Source organism: Panthera pardus, unplaced genomic scaffold (genome assembly GCF_024362965.1).
Source record: "Panthera pardus isolate Hobbes unplaced genomic scaffold, ASM2436296v1 HiC_scaffold_8, whole genome shotgun sequence".
Classification (NCBI taxonomy): Eukaryota; Metazoa; Chordata; class Mammalia; order Carnivora; family Felidae; genus Panthera; species Panthera pardus.
In genome coordinates, this window is record NW_026527013.1 from 138,487,304 (window position 1) to 138,508,576 (window position 21,273).

The 21,273-nt window shown below is 39.1% G+C and overlaps 1 long non-coding RNA gene across 1 annotated transcript in view; it reads right to left on the reverse strand.

The window, feature by feature from the left end:
- Nucleotides 1–636: 636 nt before the first annotated feature.
- Nucleotides 637–21,273, reverse strand: part of LOC128775585 (uncharacterized) — a 231,064-nt gene continuing 210,427 nt past the window's right edge. Inside the window, exon 5 of the long non-coding RNA XR_008420403.1 lies at nt 637–777. This is a non-coding gene — a long non-coding RNA (uncharacterized LOC128775585). The remainder of the gene's footprint in view (nt 778–21,273) is intronic.

Below are 21,273 nucleotides of genomic sequence, written 5' to 3' on the forward strand. Positions count from 1 at the left end.
CAAAGGTTTAGCATTGAACAAATTATATGTGTTAACATGATAACACAATACCATATTTGTGGAGAATAAAGTCATGGTACAAACAATGTTGTCATTAAAGTAGGAAATTATGGAGCAGAAATACTTGGAACTAATCGCCATGAACATTCAACTCATAGTTGTCTCTAAATAAGTATATATTGTATTACACAAAACCTATAGTTGATGAAATTTACCCATTTTTATATATGCACAATCAAATAACTGAAGTATAAACTTCTTGTGACAAGGTTAATGTTGAATGAGAAAAACATGTCATGATAGAAGGACATGTTTTCTTTTTAGCTGCCCTTAGGTTTTTGAAATGTTGACCTTTGATGATCCACCTTATAAATATCCTTTAATATTTTATAAAGGTATCAAATTTTTATAAAACGAGTACTTTCAATTTTCTTTTTTTTAACATTCTGTTCAAAATCTATTGTAAACACTTAATCCAATTATTTAATGCATAGAGGGCTGTAAATTCCATTTCCTCACCCTCCCCAAACTCTCAGTTCTGTCTTTTCAGCTGGGCAAGTCTGCTAGCCTCTGGGTTGGGATCCCCTCCTCTGGAAACCCTGTGGGTAGCAAGCTGGGACAACTGTTGGCTTACCTCATTTGTTCCCGGATCCTTCTCCTGCCCACCTGTTGTCCAGTGTCCGAAATCTGTTGTTGCATATATTTTGTCCATTTTAAGATTGCTTAAGAGGGTAAATCCAGTCATTATTACTTTATCAAGGCTAGAAACAGAAATCCCTGAAAATGGATTGTGAATAGAATCATTACTTATGTCCACCAATATAACATTGAGTGATCAGTCAGTAAATAAATATTGCAGATGGTATATACTTTGTTATTTTTATGTTTCCTTATACTCACAAACATGTATCAGCTTGGATGAAAAGTTATCTGGTAACTAATTCTAGTATTTTAACAATATTTGTTGATGTTCAGTACTAAATTCACTCATAAAATTTTGGATTATATGTTTTAATTTAAATAAAATTAGAAAGTGTGTCAACACCTTAATTTCCTTCACATGCATTAATTAATGAGCCCATTGATTAAACTTTGAAATAACACTATATAATTATCTCTGATTAAACAAAGCTTTCAAAATTTAAGAGGATTCTGTCAAAAGCCTGGCACTGAGGCAGAATTCAGGATTCCATGTTATTTTTTTTAAACCCGATGTGCAAAAATTTCAGTTAAATATATACTAATCAGTTTATTTCACTAATATATATGCTTGCTACATTCCTCTTGTTTTACTCTGTTATTTTTTTCATCCTGTTCCTCTTATTCCCCTTCACATAAATTTGATATATATCCTTGAGATCTTTGAATCTTGATAAACATGTAGTATTTTAAGTATATATTTATTTTTAATTTACATTAATGGCTTTGTACCATAACATTAAATCTCTTTTTTACATTTCCATGCCATATATCTTAAGGTCTATCCATGTGACTATATTTATATATCTGATCCTTCGTTTTGAGTTGCTACCTAGTGTATCCATTGCACTTTATTATACAGTGCTCTAGGGATGGACACCATCATTGCCTCAAACTCTCAACTATGCAAATAAATTGATGATCATCCTTGCTCACTACCCTCACTGACATGTGTGGGGATTTCTCTGCGATATAAATGCAAGAATGGGTTTGCCGGATCATAAGTTCTCTGAGTAATGCAGGTTATTATTATTTTTTAAGTTTATTTCTTTTTGAGAGCCAGAGAAAGAGAGCAGAGGAGGTGCAGAGAGAAGGAGACAGAATCCCAAGCAGTCTCCATGCTATCATCACAGAGCCCAATGTGGGGCTCAAATTCACAGAACTGTGAGATCATAGACTGAGCCAAAATCAAGAGTCGGATGCTTAACCGACTGAGCCACCCAGGTGCCCTGTAGGTTATTACTCTTGAAATTTATACCCAAGTATATTATCACTAGCAATATTCTCCACATAATTCTCCACATTTGGTATTTTTGTAATTTATGCTTTACCAATCTGATAGGTATAAAATAGGTCAGTATTATTTCAGTGTTCATTAATATGATTACAAGTAGGTTTAAGCCTCTGTTTTCCCTTCTTTTTCTAACTGATTTATACATGTTTCCTATGTATTTAGAGATAAAATCTTTTTATTGGTTTAGGTCTGGCTATATTCTTTCAGTTTTCTGTTTTATATTAACTTCACCTAACCTTAATATCGATACAATGAAATATGGCCCCTTTCACTTCATTATTTATGCATTTTCAGAAGCTCTCCTGTACTCCTGGTTCATAAAAATATCTCTTACATTTTTAAAAAAATCTTCTTTAATTTTTAACTTTCCCAGTTTGGTCTTTGACTCTTGTGGTATTCACTTTTGAATACCATGCCTTATTTTATTCCACGTGGTGAGCTATTTTTTCCATTCAGTCTTTATAAACACTTTTTGCACAGTAACCAAGTTCACAATATTTGTCATATGTATGAGGTGATGTTTTCAACCTAATAGTATTTTTTAATACAAGAAGTGGTTATCTCTGTACATTGATAACATTTATAAATTTCTAGGTATTTTTTTAAATGTGTTTGTTAGATATTTGCATATTTTATTAGCTGGGATGATCTTTTGAAACCCACCTGCACAAATGGTGGCAAGTGAGACAGTATTTAGCTACTAATGATTCATAGGGGACACTTGGGTGGCTCAGCTGGTTGAGTGTCAACTTGATTTGATCTTATGGTTCATGAGATTGAGCCCTGCATGGGGCATTGTGCTGACAGCGTGGAGCCTGCTTGGGATTCTTTCTTTCCCTCTTCCCCTCTCCCCACCTTTCGAACTGAATAAATAAACTTAAAAAAAATCTGTTTAAAAACAAAAGAGAAAAAAAGGAAGATGTGTAGGTCCAAAAATGTCAAAGCTTACGGCTTTATGGTTTACTGCAGGGAAAAGGCAACAGCATGAAATAAGACCATGCATCTCAACCAAAAGCAGCCTCAGGGAAAGGTATCTGAGGAGACTGGGAACAAGTGTAGTTGTCCTCCCTCTGCAGGGCTGTATCAAGATGCACTTTTTCTCTCTGATCAGGAATGTCCAATACGTGCATTTTATACCTCAGAACTAGGAGGTCAAAAGGAGTGTAGGATGGTCACATAGGCATCATTTTTCTCCTTCTTCTTTTTTTTTTCTCAAATTTTTAAATATTTATTTATTTATTTTTGGAGAGACAAAGAGAGAGAGAGAGATTAAGGGAGAGAAAATCCCAAGCAGGCTCCACACTGTCAGCACATTACCTGCTGCACTGTTCAATCTCACAACTGTGAGATCATGACCTGAGCCCACATCAAGAGTCAGATGCCTAACTGACTGAGCCACCGAGGCACCCCTAGACAGAGTAACCAGTGACAGGGTCTTCTGGGGTCTCAACAAGAATAGGCATAAATCATCCATTTCACTATTTACCAAACAATGATGTTGATAAGTTGGTACACACTTTCCTCAGGTCCATGATTACAAAGCAACACTATTAATCAGTATAATGCATGCCTTGCCTATGGGGTCGGTGCTGTGCAGGTACTTTGGTAAAACAGCTCAAAAGAAACTTGGGAAAACTACTTAAGACAGTAGATGACTTTCTGAAGGCTTCAAGTAACCTCGGCACTGTTCACCCCCACCCACCCCTCCCCAACCTCACTCCATCGAGTGAAACCAGAAGGGAAGGTAGTAGGTGGAAGCAGATGTCATCAGGACGTCTGTACCAGTAGTATGTGAAGAGAGTAAGGCTGATCAGAGCGGTCAGCCTACAGTCGGCTTGCATCTGAGGCTCAAGTCTTGCCCGTGTATCATCATTCTGTTTGTTGTCTTCAGCCACCTCTGCTTTTGCTCAGCTTCACTTTCTTCAAATATAAAAAAAATACACAGGTATGTTTTCCCAAGGTGCTGTGTGTGTGTGTGTGTGTGTGTGTGTGTGTGTGTGTGTTTTAATCTGATGTTTGTGTGTTTATTGGAAGGAATGTTTACACAAAAGTCACACCTGGCTCAACCTTAGAGAAACAGGGAAACCATGGTCTATTTAATCTTGGGAAAATCTATCTAAGCATTTTACAGTTCATGTTTGTTCTAGGTTCTATTACCCCATATTACATAAGAGTAAAATAGGGCTTGGAGAAGTTAAATGATACGTAACTAGTAAGGAGCAGATCTATTCGTGTGATTTCTGAGCATGAGATGTTTTCCATTCACATGGTATCTGGTGGAGGACACACTTAGTAGAAGAAGCAACATGAAAAAATATGGAACTATGGAGGAATTTCCAGGAACTCCAGATATTTCTTCATGACTGGAGCTTAGGATGTGTATAAAAGCATGGAATAGGGACCCAAAAGAAAGGACTAGGGGGAAACGTGGAAACTGAGGGCCTCATAATTGATTCTTCAGGCAAAAAGCAGTCATTGAGTCTTCAGAAATAAGTAACATACTCAGATTTTAATTTCCAGAAAAATTTTCTAAACTCTCCAAAAGCCCTATGGAAGATAGTGTCAAGGATACAAGCTGAATCGAAGAATTTTTTGATGATGAAAGTGATGATAAGTGTAAACTAAGCCATTAGTAGTGAATATAAAGAACCTGGGGAACTTTGAGATTTTCAAGAGTAAATATGCATGAGACTTGGTCCTGAAAGACCCTCGTGGGAGTGTGGGTAAGGAAACAGGAGAAATCAAGCATGTCTCCAAGGTTTCCTGCTTGGGTAGTTTGGGGGTTGGGTAGTTGGATCATGTGATAGTGATTTCCTGGATTGGAAATATAGAGAAAGGACAGGTATAGGAGAAAAAAAAATGAATTTAAAAAGTCTTGTGTGTACCTATTGTAGGTGTCTGTGGGACAGAAGGTGGAAATTCCCAGGAGACATCTGGATAGATAGCTCTAAATCTCAGTGAAGTCTGTCCTAGAAATATAGATGTGTGTCTAGATCCTACCCTAGACCAACCAAATCAATTTCTGGAAATGGGCCCATATGGTTCCCATTGAATCAGTCTTATATTGGACAACTTGAGAGAGATATATTAAGGAGTATCTAAGAGAGGAGAGGTAGTATATGGCAATATTTTTTTACAATGGGAAGGGGAAGACTAATGAGTTAAGGCTATACAAGGGCTAATCAAATTTTTTTTTTTTTAATTTTTTAGTGTTTATTTTTGAGAGAGACAGAGTGCAATTGGGAGAGGGGCCTCTGGAGGGAGACACAGAATCTAGAGCAGGCTCCAGGCTCTGAGCTGTCAGCACAGAGTCTGATGCAGGGCTCGAACTCATGAACCTCAAGATCATGACTTGAGCTGAAGTCGGACACTTAACCGACTGTTTGTTTTTTTTAATTTTTTTAATATTTATTTTTGAGAGAGACAGACAGAGCACAAGTGGGAGAGGGGAAGAGAGAGAGGGAGACACAGAATCTAAAGCATCAAATTCTTACGTTCTTCAGATTAAAAATATTCTATCATAATTTACTATTTAACTTTGTACACGTTTATTTCATTTTATCTTCTACTAGAGAGATATCTGAACATGATTAAAACATATTTTTTGGAATTTTTTGTTAGAGACCATGGGATCTCCAAAAACAAAATAATTTCTTTAATTCTACAACACATATTTAAATCTCTAATACAAGCAGCCTATTATTGGTAGAGTTGAAAAAAGATGTGGTTGATGTAAAGAGACTTGGCTCTGCTATTTCTTGTTTTGGTCGAATTACTTGCTTGCTTTGGAGTTCATTCGATGAATTTACTGACTAACTACTATGTACATAGCACTCTGCCAGCAGTATAGGGTATCCTGGGATGTATGTAATGCTACCTGTTCTCTTAAAAAGCTTATACTCTAATTGTATACCCTTATACTCTAAGCTCATAAGGAGCTTATCTCTGCATACCCCAGAGATATAAATGACTTGGGCACAATCATATGACAAAGCAGAATAGGATAAGTGCAAAAAAATGGGTGGGGGCGAATACAGGGTTGTTATAAAATTTTAAAGAAGAGAGAAAAAGATGGCAAGGGAAGGGATTGAGTACGTATTATGTGCTCTGTTTCTTTCTAAATAATATACTAGAATTTTAGAACATTCCATCTAAAACCAGCACTGTTTGGTATGAGTTTAATTTTAACTAATTATCATTTTTTTAACATTTATTTATTTTTGAGACAGAGAGAGACAGAGCATGAACAGGGGAGGGGCAGAGAGAGAGGGAGACACAGAATCCGAAGAAGCAGGCTCCAGGCTCTGAGCTGTCAACACAGAGCCCGCCACGTGGCTCAAACTCACAGACTGCGAGATCATGACCTGAGCCCAAGTTGGATGTTTAGCCAACTGAGCCACCCAGGCGCACCTAATTTTAACTACTTACTAAATTTAGTTAAATAGGGCCATGTGGTGTGAGGCCTAAAATAAGGCTCAATATTTTGTTCTGTCTTCATACCTGGTGGAGCCAGGAGGCCTTTGGTCTAACTGTAAGTTCTCCTCCCCACTCTGCTACTGTGAAGAAGTTCCCTTACTCAAACAACCATCCTTATCAAGAGGACCAGGTGCCCTTTTTGCTTTTCTCTGAGTAGGGATTTCTGCTTGTTCACGCTCTTCCTGAATGCAACCCTGGCCCTATGTGGTGTATGATTCTCTGCTCCCCCAGGCTGTAAGTGTGTGTGACAAATAAACCGCTGTTGATCTCATCTGTCCAGTGTTAGGTGTCTGTATCTGGCCATCTCATAATCCTAGGGTGGGAGTCCTTTCCTCACCAACAGGGTGATTAGGGTATGATTAAAAACAGGTCATGAATAATTAAAAATAATAATCTAACATGAACTTGACAATTTAGCAATTTGCTTAAAAATCTTTAAAATGTCCTTAATTAAAAAACAAAAGCAAATGCAAACAAACAAAAAACAAAGGGTGAACTCCTTAGATATGTAAGAAATTTCCTAATCTTAGTTTGTGCCTACCTCTCCAATATTATTTTTCACAGCAAGAGTCTACCTCCATCCATTCTAACCATTTATATTGTTTTTTAACTCTCTATGTTGTGAAAAATAGCCACGATTTTACTCTTTGTTGTTTCTTCTGTCTGGTAAAACATCTCTCTCATCTCTTATTCAACTCCTAAAAACACAACTCCATATCTCCTCCACAATGAGGCTTTCCTATATACACCCCACCAAAAAGCTATGTTTATGACTTCCTTTATATTCTCACTGCACTGTTTACACATCACTAAAGCCCCTATTAATCCACAATGCAATTATTTGTTTATATACTTTTCTCTTTTATTAGCTATAACTAGCTTAAGGATAGGGTTGGTTTTTTTCTTATTAATGCTTATGCTTCCTGGAACTTAACCATAGTGGCTAGCATCAGATGATGGCATTGTTCCAAAATTCTAGTTTAATACATGTTGTTAAAGGAATGAATGTATCATTGTGCAATTGTGTCTAGCCAACATGGATTTTATAGCCACAAAACTCACTATGCAAAGAAACAGTTTGATTTCTGCTTTTCTTTCTTTCCTTAACCCTTCTCAAGATTTGAGTAATGAGAAGCTTAAGTGTCATTCTGGTAAAGGAAACTCAGTTCTTCAACCATCCCATGACATCTGATGACCACCACTGAGTTGCTATGGAATGTGTGATCTTTGGGCATTGGTGTTTATACCTAATATGGTGAGACAATTGCAGTCCCAGTGTGGCCTCACATATGTCCAGTGAATTACTCTGCATTCTCTTCCTCCCCTAATTAGACTCCTCTGCTTTCTGTGTCTTTTGTGCCCTTTTAGGAGCCAAGAGATCGTTGGCTGTTCTCCCTGCCCACCTCTATGTTATGCACACTGAGCCCTTCCTTGGGCACCACACTAATCATTCCTAGAGACTGCTATTCTGACTCCATACTTCTACTCTCTCTGGGTTATACCCAGGAAACAAACCACACTTTCTCTCTGCTTTAGGAATGTCTAAATTTATCTAGAGACTGAGGATTCTCTCTACCATTTTGATCACTCATTTTAAAGTCCCAATCAATTCCATCTTTTTAGGTAAGCATTTCCTAGAGGGAAGAGAACACTGTTCCCATCTGAATGCAAAGGGATCTCTTCTTCTGAACTTCTATTTTATTATCTGGCTATCTAGTTGGCATTTATCACATACAGCTATGAAATAGCATATATATGTATATATTCTTCCCAACTACATTGTATGTTATATATTTGTTTTAGCTTTTCCACGATAGCCTAAGCTTCCCCTCCTCATTTTGGAAAGATTTTTTTAAATAAGTGAAAATTGGGGTGCTGGGGTGGCTCAGTTGGTTAAGTGTCCTACTCTTCACTTAGGTTCAGGTCATGATCTCAAGGTTCATGGGTTGCAGCCCTGTGTTAGGCTCTGCATTTATAGTGTGGAGTCTGCTTGGGATTCTCTCTCTCTGTCTCTCTCTGCCCCTCCACCACTCACACTCTTTCTCGCTCTTTCTCTCTGTTTCTCAAAATAAATAAAAAAACTTAAAAGAATAAGTGAAAATTGCCCAAGAAATGCCATTATCTTTTAAAAATTGCATATACTCTGATTATGGTATATTATTTCTATGATCCTCTATTGATCTGTCACTGTAAATTTAATATAGTAGCTGTGTAAAGAATGGTTTCCTGGCTAACAAAAAACGGCAAACTTTACACTAAATAATATTTTCATTGCAAGTTAAATTCCACTAGAGCAATGAAAATTTCCAAATACCAAAAACTGTTCTTAGCTCTAGCTATGGCCCACTTATTTCAAACAATACTTAATATAATAGCATTCTAGTATGACAATAGAATTGAAACAATCCCTTAGAGTTCATGCTAATTAGGTTTGCAGATGGCTTTAAATCTTTTCAATTTTTTTCTTATTTAAATTTAAACACAATGGGGAAATGGATTAGATACTGCAGGCCAGTTAACGCAGCTACATTGTAAAAGAAGTACAATATCAAATTATACATGTCATCTATCCACGGGCTTACTCAACTGTAGGAAAATGGTCTAATGTGTTGTCAAACACGATCAAACTAAAATATTTAATCCAAGCAATTCAATATTTGATGAGCAATAAAAAAATGACATGTGTTTGTCTAACGAAAGACCTAAATGCCTGGACAAACAGATATATTTCTAGAAATATAAAGGTTTTGTTTTTCTTTGGTTCAGATTGTGCCAAGTAGGAACAGTGTCTCCATTACTGTGAACATTTTATTATCATGTCTCAACAGGAGTGCTCTGGTTGAGAAAGCACTTTTCATTCTAAGTTTCTTGTCCCTTCCGGGCTCTAAGTTTCCTATTCTTACTTTCAAAGCAAAACTGATTTTTTTTTCCCTCTTGAATATGTTTGATAAAATTTCTATGTGCCCAATTTTGAGTTACTGGAGCATAAAAACGGTAATTTTTTTCCATCAGATAGGCAATTTTTCAGGTGCTCTGGGGACAGTTCACTTAAGATTTTTTTGAAAAGCCAGACATTGTTCAGAATATAATTATTCAAGAGAAACAAATTCATCAGAAGTAAGACCACTGAAATAAATGAGTGGCAGATTGAAAGTTGGAAGGTGTATAGAATCTGAAACACGAAAAATAGCTTTGTTATAAACAGCTGAATCAAGGAGTTCTCTTCTTTAGTATGTGGAAGAGGATTAGCGGACGGGCGGCCTGTGGCTGGGCAGTTATTCCACTTCCAATATGGGCTTTTCTATATCCTCAATATCCTTGGGCCCGAGTCCTGCCTTTGGGCAAACTCTCATGTCAGAAGAAACAGTAAAATAGGGTGCAGAGAGTTAAGAATGTTTCTCCAGACTCAGTGCCCGCTCCTTGACTTCCTTTCAGTATGTCTCAGAAAGTCCCGAGTACATGGTGCTGTTCGTAGAGATTTGTCACCGCCCCATATCACAGCGGGGTCTTGGTGTGTTGCCTTTCCTTTCCTTCCCTAATTCTGTTTTTGCCCTGAGATTCCAGCAACTGAGATTATCCAAAAGAGTAACTTATTTTTTGTATTTAAAAATGTTTTATTAATTTATTTTTTTTTGAGAGAGTGTGAGAGTGTGTGCGAGCAGGGGAGAGGTAGACAGAGGGAGAGAGAGAATCCTAAGCAGGCTCCATGCTGTCAGCGCAAGAGTAACTTATTTTTTTTAATCACTTTATTGATGTATGATTGACATGATGTACATATACAATTCTGTCATGTATTTATTTATTTATTTATTTATTTATTTATTTACAGTTTATTTGAGAGAGAGAGACAGAGTGCACACACGCGTGTGCACAAGTAGGGGAGGGGCAGCGAGAGAGGGGGAGATAATCACAAGCAGGCTCGCACCATCAGCGCTGAGCCGGATGGGGGGGCTTGAGCTCAGGAGCTGTGAGATGGTGACCTGGCTGAAACCAAGAGCCAGATGCTCAACCAACTGCACGACCCAGGAGCCTCTTTCTGTCTTTTAAAAAGAAGCATAGAGCCGTCATTTTGTCCCTGAAGTTAAGACCTCATGGAAGGAGAAGCAATCTAGCCTATTGTACAAAGCATTTAAGACTTGGGTTTGAATCCTCGCTCTGTTAGTTTCAGCTACATGATCTTAGGCAAATTCTGTAAGTCTCTCAATAAGGTAGTCTCCTCATCAGCAAAATGAGAGTTTTGCAACTTTGAAGATTGAAGATAATGTATGTAATAACTTGGCGTTCAGTAGCCCCTTCACAAATGCTGCCATTAATGTCACTGAGACCTTGAGCTTCAGAGAGAACTCTGGCAAAAGGGCTTTGGCTTTCTCGAGAGGGAAGTTTGCCTTGATGCCCTTGTATTGTTTGAAAAGTCTCTGCCTTACACAGAATTTACTGATTCATTTGAGACAACGTGTGGCATGATGAAAGCAGCCCCCACTTTGGAATCAGGAGACTTAAGTCTTCACCCTTCTCTTCTGCTAATTATCTCTATAACCCTGAGCAGGTCCCTTAAAATATGTGGGCTACAGTTTCCTCATTTATAATAAAATCAGGTTGGATAGAGGATCCGAAGATCCCTTTAAAATTTTTTGTGATCCAAAATAAAATAAAATGAAATGAAATGAAATGAAATGAAATGAAATAAAATAAAATAAAATGAGATAAAATAAAATAAAATAATTTATTAAAAAAATAATTTATTAAAAAAATTTATTAAAAAAAATAAAATGATCCTAACATTCTCTCTCTTGAAGAGCTACGGGCAGACTATGGGAGGTAGTGACAGCAGATGAGAGTAATTGTGAAAGCAGCTCCCTGAGGTATATAGGTCCAGGACAATCTGAGACAGAGACAGAAAAAGATAATCCCATCGTTAAAACTAAGTTCAAAAAGAGAAACAAAGTCATTGCTCTTTTAATGTATTTTGGAAATTTGGGTTCTCACAGGGTATTTTATAGAGCTCATTGACATTAAAACCCTTGATGCATGTAAACTACATGTTTCTAAGACTGCTTCTAATGGCATCAAGAGGCCCAAATCTTTGAACCAGACAGCAATAGATTCAAAGAAGGAAGAAAAGATGTTATGAGTGTAAGAGGGATTCGATTGGTTGGGGTCAAGGTGGTCAATGACACTATTTTTTTCCTTTTGTACTTATGACCTCTACATTAGATGCGTCTATTTTCCGGGAGAGAGATTATCTTCATTATGATTCTGAAACATGTGCAAAGAGCTACTTCAAGCTGAGACAGACTTACCAGAGTCCCTGCTGGGAGATAAAGCATTAAGATATGTGCTGTGATTTCAGCCCTGTAGGACCAAAATGTACTGAGAAATGACTGGTTTCAGACCAGTCCACCACTGCACAAGCTGCCTGCCAAAGAAGCTGCTGCTACCTCAATGAAAATGGATCCGGTTTTCAATTTTCATCTTAAATACTAACATACACAGTACCTATAATGCAGCCAACCTCAGAATATGGCTATGAATGCAACTACCTCCTTTATTTTCTATGTTAGAGCAAATTGCAGAGAATTTGATAACCATGCTATTAAAAAAAAGGTACATTGCCATAACAGCTGTTGTAAATATTTTGGTCAATTTTTATTGTTGAAATACATTTTTTATTGATGATGATTAGGGGAACATATAAAGCATCAACAAGAAAATAAAAACCACCTGTAATAGAATCTTCCTGAAATAGCTCACGGATAATATTTTATGTACACCCTTTCAGTCTTTTTTTATGTGCATGTATGTAATCTCCCGAATTGGGATAATATTCCTATTAGTTGACACTTAAAAAATAATTAAAACAATATCATGAAAGTTTTCCATGAAAATCTTCTTTGGGAATGCGGTTGTAGGGGTGAGGTAAAGGTGGAGGGGACAAAGAGAAAAAACTGAAAGTGGTGACAGATGAATTGGGAAGTGTTCCTGGGCTGATTCACAAAGTAGCGAGGATCTTACAGGCCATGCTACAGCGGGCCAGGATGTCAGAAATTACCGTGTAGCATGAGCAGGAAGTCATTGATCCCACCTCTCTAAAACAGAGTGAGTGGGAGAGTTGAGCAGGATAACCTGGGATACCCAAGGTTTTATTCTTCCTAAAGGGAGTGCAGTGGAGTAGAGCAAGCACTTTGGACTCAGCCATTTGGGATTCAATTCTGCCACCTGAACCTACCTGATAATGCCACCAAGATAAGTTATGTCATACCTTGGTTTCTTCATCTGTAGAGTGAAGACAATCGTATATAGCTTATACTGAAGATTAAAGGAGGTAATGCACGTAAAGCTTGGGGCTTTGTGCTGGCATGTATTAGGTGCTCATTAAATTATTCCATTCTTATTTTCAAAGTTAGGTTATAGAGGGAAAGATCATGGGTTCCTCGTCCACCACCCCTCAAATTCAATTATGTTAATGGGTCCGTCAAGGATACTATTTCTATTTCTTTTCAATTTTTATGTTCCTTTTAATTTTTTACACATTTTCTTTTCCAGTTTTGAAAATAAATTTGAGAATCAACTTGTCGAGGTCAACAAAAGGGATAGTATTTCTTAGAAGTGAGAATTTTCATGTATTTATTATTTCCCTCATACAGAGTTGTTCACAGGATTGAGGGGTTGAGATTTTTTCCATCGGTTTTAGCCTCCAGTCAAATATAAAGTAACAAGTATGAGAACTTATTTTAGAGGGGAAAATATGGATTTAGTGAAGCCAATGTCCCTTGAGGATCATTCCCCAAGATGACAGTCCCTCAGTGCATCTATCCTCTCCAGTGCTCTCTGCCCATTTTTCTTTGCCCTTCCCCTTCCTCCCTCAGCTCCCACTGTTGCCTGCCTCTTGACCGCGAAGCTCCATTGCTAACACACCCTCCTTCAGTCTCATCCTCCTCGCCTGTGATAAGAGCCCCTAACTCCTGCAAAGGTACAAATTGCCTGGGCTCGCCTTTGGTTCTGCCCACGGAAAGCAGTGTGATCTGGTACAATGGGGATGATAATAATAGTACCTATTATATTTGTATATATATAATTTAAGGTTATATATAATACATACATAAGGTCATATTTAATACATACAATTTAACGTTGCTATGAAGATTCGCTGAATTGAGATATTATTAAGCACTCATAAAAATAACTGATAGTAAGCACTTATACATTAGCTATTATTTTTCATATTTTCTGTAAAAATAAAATTAATAACTATGAATCACACCAGTATCAAATGAGATATTATATCTAAAAGCACTTAATCTCGGGCCTGGGACCAAGCAGCCCTCAATGATGATAGTTATGTAATAATCTGTGTTCTACCTGTAGTGAAATTGTTTCAGTTTCTCAAATGAGTGACACTCTCTCACCTCCAGATCTCTGGATACTCTGTTCCCTCTGTCTGGAAGACTGTTCCACTATGGTAACTCCTACTCATACTTGAGGTTTTTGCTTACACATTGCTTCTCTGGGAAACTGTCTTCGTCAACAGCGCAGAAGGGGTAGATGTCCTTGCTATGGCCTCCCCGTCCTGCTCTAGCACCTTCTCACGGTACAGTAGTGTGCCCTGCCTCTCTTGTCCGTGGTTCTGCTTTCCACAGTCTCAGTTACCCACAATCAACACAGTCTAGAAGTACACGATCCTCCTTCGGACTTCTTGTCAGAAGACCAGTGCCTGCCTAACATTACATCACGGTGCCTACATCATTCACTTCACTGCGTCTCATCACGTAGGCATTTTATCATCTCACGTCATCACAAGAAGGGTGAGTAGAGTACAGTAAGATATTCAGATATCTTGAAAGAGAAAGAGAGACCATCTTCACACTTTTATTACAATATATTGCTATAACTGTTCTATTTTATTATTACTTATTGTTAATCTCTTACTGCACCTAATTATCAATTAAACTTCATCATAATTGTGTATGTAGATGAAAAAACATAGTATGTATAGGGTTCAGCACTATCTGTGGCTTCAGGTACTCTCTGGGGGTCTTAGAAGTTATCCCCTGTGGATAAGGTTAGAAACTACTGTATTTATTACCCTTTCCAGTAATTGCTGATTTCATTGTCCTTCCTCCCTACTTGTCAATAGGCAATGTGAGAGAAGCTGCGTAGTTCCTGATATATAACCTACGTTAAATAAGTAACAACAATGACAATAGTAAACTTGTTGAAAAAAATAAGAGAAAACCAGGATAGAGTAATTCCATGAAATTCAATGGGCAAAAGTGTTTCAACAAGGGATAATTAAACAGTGCCAGATGCTGGTAGACATGTCAGGGAAGCAAAGGATTGAAAGGTATATGTGGAGTTGGGCCATTAGGAAATTAGTAGTGACCTAAGAGAGAGCAATTGAACGATGTGGTGGAGCAGGGAGCAGCCTGCAGAGGGAGGAGCAATGAAAGGGAGAGGAGAAACTGGAGCAGCGGTTTCCAAAAAGCTTGGCTGTGAAGCAAAAGGGAAGCCAGGGAGAATCGAGCACCTGGAGACAGAGTATGTGCGTATGAGGCCGTGACTCTGGGGGGTGTGCCTGCGTGTGTATGTGAGACAGACAACGCGTGTGTGTCTGTGTCTGTCCAGCTGTGTCTACATGTAGCTGTGGGTAAAGGTACGTCTGTGTGTCTCTCCCGAAGTGTGGTGTATATGTGTGTTTGTGACAGGGTAGGGTGTGTAAGGTGGAACAGACTTGAAGGTGTTCCCCGGTTGACGAGGAAGGGTCAGTGGGAAGCGAGAAGTCACCAGAAAACCTGTTAAGCCTCAGGATGTGACCAGAGAAGGAGCTCGGAGGGCTGAGGTTTCTGTGAGTTTTGCCTGTGAGGATTTCTTTTTACTTGGTTTTATTATAACCCACACACTTAAAAAAAATTTTTTTAACGTTTATTCACTTTTGAGAGACAGAGAGACAGAGTATGAGTGGGGGAGGGGCAGAGAGAGACAGAGACACGGAATCTCAAGCAGGCTTCAGGCTCTGAGCTGTCAGCACAGAGCCCGACATGTGGCTCGAACTCAAGAACTGTGAGATCACGACCCGAGCCGAAGTCAGATGCTGAACCGACTGAGCCACCCAGGCACCCCTATAACCCACACACTTTGATTGTGTATATTGTTTCCCTAATTACTGTCCTTATCTCTCCCTCCCACCACCCCTTTCCAGTCGACATGGGTCTGGGAAAACCCGGTTACATTTCCCTGTCAGTGAAAATACTTGAGTGTCCCTAAGACAACCAATCATCGTCTCCATTTTTACTTATAAAACACTTTTTGTGCTATCATATAGACAGAGCCTGAAAGCAAATTAACAAGGGATGCATTTATTCGTTGGAAGTATTAGCATATTCTAGATATGCTATACATAGATTTAGAACTTCTGAATTAAAAATGCAGGGGATAATATTGTTTAAGCCTCTCCTTCTGGTTTTGAAACTTTTGATATTTGTTCATTCAAAAGGACATTGGCAGGATTCAGCAGGGGATGTTGAATTCATATTACAAAGAGTACCAAGGACAAGTAAATGAGTCAGCCACTGTTTGCAATTTTTCGCTGTCTAAATTCCTGTGACATGAGACTTACTGAAAAAATTTTTATTTTCTTAGAATGCTAGAAAAGAGGGAAAACTTTGAGCAATGTTTTCAAGAAAATGTTTTTGCTTTGAAAAATATCACACACAGAAAAGAGAAAGGTTTTTATCTTTTATTTTCACAGCAAATCTTTTTTCAAAGGAGCTATCAGAAATATTCTGGCCTTAATTTAAAAAATAATGCTTGAACTTGAAAGAAAATATTTTTGCTGAGTACTCTTTAAAACTTCATTTTGAAGGGTGCCTGGGTGGCTCAGTTGGTTAAGCGTCCAACTTCGGCTTGGGTCATGATCTCACGGTTCGTGGGTTCCAGCCCCACATCGGGCTCTGTGCTGACAGCTCAGAGCCTGGAGCCTGCTTTGTATTCTGTGTCTTCCTCTCTGCTCCTCCCCCACTCGCCCTTTGTCTCTCTCTCTCTCTCTCTCTCATAAAATAAACATTAAAAATATTCATTAAAGAGACTTCCCCCCACTTCCCCTTGGAAACCATGCACATGTAAAATATTCACAAAGTGCCAAATGAAATAGAGTGAAAAGTAAGTCTTCTGACTCCCACTCACCAGGTCTCCGCCCTAGAGGTAACCACTGTTATTGGTCTTTTGTGGGTTCTTCGGGACATATTCTCTGCCCTTAGACTTGCACATATTTACATGTTTCCCTCCATTAGTAGCAGGCTATATACACTGTCACCTATGTAGCTTTTTTTTCTGAATGGTCCTTGAACTAGAAAAGTATAAGAAAAATACTACCAGACATCCTCACCAGCAAAGAGCATTGGCCCATAAAGGACCAGTGAGATCTCCACCTCCCCTTCCCTTCCAGGCATTAACATGCACGGAGGCTTCTGTTTTGGACTGAGGCACGAGGGAAGAGCAGGAAGGAATTTGGGGCAAGGAGTGTCTGTGGCTGGTGCAGAGTTAAGGAGGAGAGTTATTTTATAACCTTAGACTGGGTAATATGCCCAAGGTCAGAAAAGCAAAGGATTTATGGGAAGTAGGAGATGGTCAAAAGTTAATTTCTGGGAATGAGAGCCATTTCGAGTCCTGGAGACCAAAGGCCACACACAATTGGAGAGGAGGCCATTCCTCCCACTTCCCCTTGGAAACCAGCAATAATCTGACACTCCTCAAATCTGCAGGCAGACAATGTGGAAAATTATAAGCCAGAGTAGGAAGGGAAGGAAAAAGCAGACACCACGCAGTTACAGACTGGTTTGTGGGCATTTGTGTGGCATCCTTTTGGGGAACTCCCAAAAATAACTTGGGGACACTTGGAGATGTGCTAATTACTAGTCATCAAAACAGTTGGAACTCTTACCATCATATTTTGCGCATAAAAATAGACTGCAACTTTATTTTATACTCCTAATCTGGTGAGGCTCAGGAGGCTTGGATTATATGTAAAACATGAAAATACTAAATATACAACATATGCAATACCTTGTCACAGAATGGTGGGATAGAAATTTTGATTTCAAAACAACAGCTACCTATTCCAAGTTGAAGTGCTGAGCCAGGATTGAAAAGTAAGAGATTGAGAACTAGTAGATAATTTTTATACTCCTCACTCTTATCAGGAATGTGGAAATGTAGAGAAGAGTTTGAAATATAACTTCTTTTTTATTAAGTTTTTTTTAAATTCCAGCCGAGTTAACATACAGTGTTATATTAGTTTCCAGTAGACAATACAGTGATTCGACACTTCCACACATCACCCTGTGCTCATCATGACAAGTGCACTCCTTAATCCCCACCCCCTATTTTACCTGTCCGCCCAACCCACCTCCCCTTTGGTAACCATCAGTTTGTTCTCTATGGGTAAGAATCTATTTCTTGGTTTGCCTCTCTCTCTCTCTTTATTCCCTTTGCTCATTTGTTTTGTTTCTTAAATTTCACACATGAGTGAAATCATTTGGTATTTGTCTTTCTCTGACTGACTTATTTCACTTAGCATTATACTCTCTGGCTCCATCCAGGTTGTTGCAAATAGCCAGATTTCTTTTTTTTTTTTATGTCTGAGTAATATTCCATTGTGTGTGTGTGTGCCACATCTTCTTTATCTATTCCTCTATCAATGGACACTTGGGCTACTTCCATATCTTGGCTATTGTAAATAATGCTCTTATAAACATAGAAGTAAACATTTATCCCTTTGAATCAGTGTTTTTGAATGTTTTGGATAGACACTCAGTTGCATGATTATTAGATCACAGGGTAGTTCCATTTTTAACTTTCTGAGCCAGTTTTTGACAGTGGCTATACCAGTTTGCATTCCCACCCATGGACCATAAAGATTCCTTTTTCTCCACACCCTTGCCAACACTTTTTCTTTCTTGTGTTTTTGACTTTAGCCATTCTGACAGGTGTGAGGCGATATCTCATTGTAGTTTTGATTTGTTTTTCCCTGATGATGAATGATGTTGAGCATCTTTTCATGTGTCTGTTGGCCGCTGACATATAACTTGTTAGGAGGGTATCTTAGGAGAGCATTACTGAGAGTCTGTGTCCTCTACAAGGGCAGGTTCTGAGGGATGCCTGCCCCTCACCTTACGCCACGTCTTTAATGAGACCAGCAGGAGAATCTGACAGATGTTCCCCATGGTTGAAAGACATAGTGGGCATATAACTGTCCAGAGAAGTCTCCTGGGTGAGATTGGCTGCAACAGACAAGCGGAAGAAGTGGTGTAGTAGGAGCCATCAGCCTCCTGGAGTTCACTGGGGCTAACAACAGGTGTGTACTTCTTGTGGGTGTGCTGTGGGCCATTGGTGAGAAAGTTTGACCCTGGAGGCATCCTAGGTTCTTTCCAGAAGGGCTGCAGAGAGAAATTAGAGGTGGGTATTGCCGGATTGCTAGGGGCTAAGGAAAGCATAAGAAGCCAGTCAGCACGGAAAGACCCAGATCCAGAGAACTTCAGGTGGCTGATTCCTAGCAAATGAGTGGGTTTTCAAAATAACCCATAAATGTGTTCCTCAACAGAATCAGCTTTAAGCAGCAACCGAGTCCAGATGGTGCTGCTACCACATGCCTGGTCAGAGGACTCTTGTTCCCCTTGACTCTCCCCTGCTCTCCAGCAACATCCACTCCATGCTTGGACAAGCAAGTGGGGAGGAAGAATAGAACTGGATGAGAGGAGAAGCTGACTGACCATACTCCAGGGGTGGAGGGAGGCTTCCGCTTTTAATCGTGTTCTGAATCTTGATTACCGCATGACGCATGATGGAACATGTTAACTGAAGTGAGACTGTTTAGTAACTAACAGTAACTGTAGTGACCACATATTTCCATTTCATTCAAGGGCAGAGGATAAACTGCTCTACTAGATATACAAGGATGCAGTGCTGCACGATCTCACTCCACACGCGGTGTGTTTATGGCTGATAATACTCACCTGTAGAAGTGGGGCAGAACGTAGAAGACATTCTTGACTTCTGCATTTTCTCTTCCTATCTTCCGGAGGTTCTTCAAGTTTTACTTCCTTTGCATGAATTTCTTTTTTGCGAGGGCACTAACACTTCCTGTCATGGCTTTTGTATCATTTCTTTCCTCCTTTTATTCTCTCAGGCTTTCTTTCATTGTCTCCAGCACTGCCCTGAGAGCTATTAGCTCTCTTCTCAGGATGATATGTTCACTCCCCACAGTGACAACACTGGCATTTTCATTCTCTCCCTTTAGAGGGAACATCCCAAGGATATTGCCCTCTAGCGCCTGTGAGCACTCGAGAGCTAGGGTAGTGGCACAATGACTGCCAGAGACAGGTCAACACCTCACAATTCACTCGAGGTATCTGGCTACTTGTTGAAAGCGAAATACCCGTAGTTAGCTGTGTCTAACAGCAATCACTGTGGATCCTTGCAACAATTTAAATCAGGCCATCATTTTGGCAGACTTAAGGCTCTGGCTTATAAACACCTGCAGAGGTATGAACACCAGACTACTGGCTCTGGAGGCAGGGAAATGAGCTTCAACTTCTATATCCACTGCAATATGTATTTGTGCAGGCCTGAGATGATTACTTCTCTGAATAAGGAGGATAGTGATACCACCGTCCATTAAAGGAGATAATAAGCATGGCATGTTTAGTGCCAAAATGCTAGTGACAAGGAAGCATTTGCTAGGTATTTAAAAATGTTTTTTAAATATTTATTTATTTTTGAGAGAGAGAGAGAGAGAGAGAGAGAGAGAGAGCATGAGTGGGGGAGGGCAGAGAAAGGGAGAAACAGAATCCGAAGCAGGCTCCAGGCCGTGAGCTGTCAGCACAGAGCCCGACACAGGGCTCAAACCCACACACAGTGAGATCATGACCTGAGCTGAAGTCAGACACTTAACCGACTGAGCCACCCAGGCGCCCCAGGTTAGGTATTAACTATTACATTTATAATCCTGACTCATTTTATTAATCCCAGATTTATCCAACTCCTGTATTCCCAGGCTCTTAGTTACTTCTTCCTCTTCTTCTCTTTCTTTCCTTTCTTTCTTTTTCCTTCCTTCCCTCCTTCCCTCCTTCCTTCCTTTCTTCCTCCTTCCTTCCTTCTTTCCTTTCTTCCTTTTTCTTTCTTTCTTTCTTTCTTTCTTTCTTTCTTTCTTTCTTTCTTTCTTTCCTTTTTGGTCAATGGCACTTTCATTTAAATAGGTTTTTCCTTCAAGGCCAGGGACTTCTTAATGATCTGTATGTACAGGAAGTTTAAATGACTTGCAAATAGTAATCCAGAAAACTGTGTCCTTGTTGCACACAGAATTGATTTCCCCTTCCAACCTACCTTAAGACTAAAGCTGTAAGATGGGAAAGGGTGTGGTTAAATTATAAAATATTAGTTCAATAGGATTTCTTAAAACTTCTGCTTCTCTTGGTTGATGTTTCCCATTTTGTCTTCCTTTCTTATTGGTTCACTGCTGAGCACATGGAGAGGTTTAAAAAATACTTCTTGACATGACAGCTGCTCTGGACTGTCATTTCTAAGTCTCCATTGACGTTGGAATCCTCAGCATATTCCCTTCTCATAGCCATGTAGCACTAGAATTTTTTTGGCTCATGGGAAGACTACACATCTCTTCATTCCAGGTAGAATCAGGATCTCAATTTGCATACTATTGATATTTTTGCTCCCTAGTAACTGGTGGAGAAAGAAAAACAGCATTTGGAAGAAGATTTGATCCCTGAGGACCTTCATGGTGGGCTTGATGGATG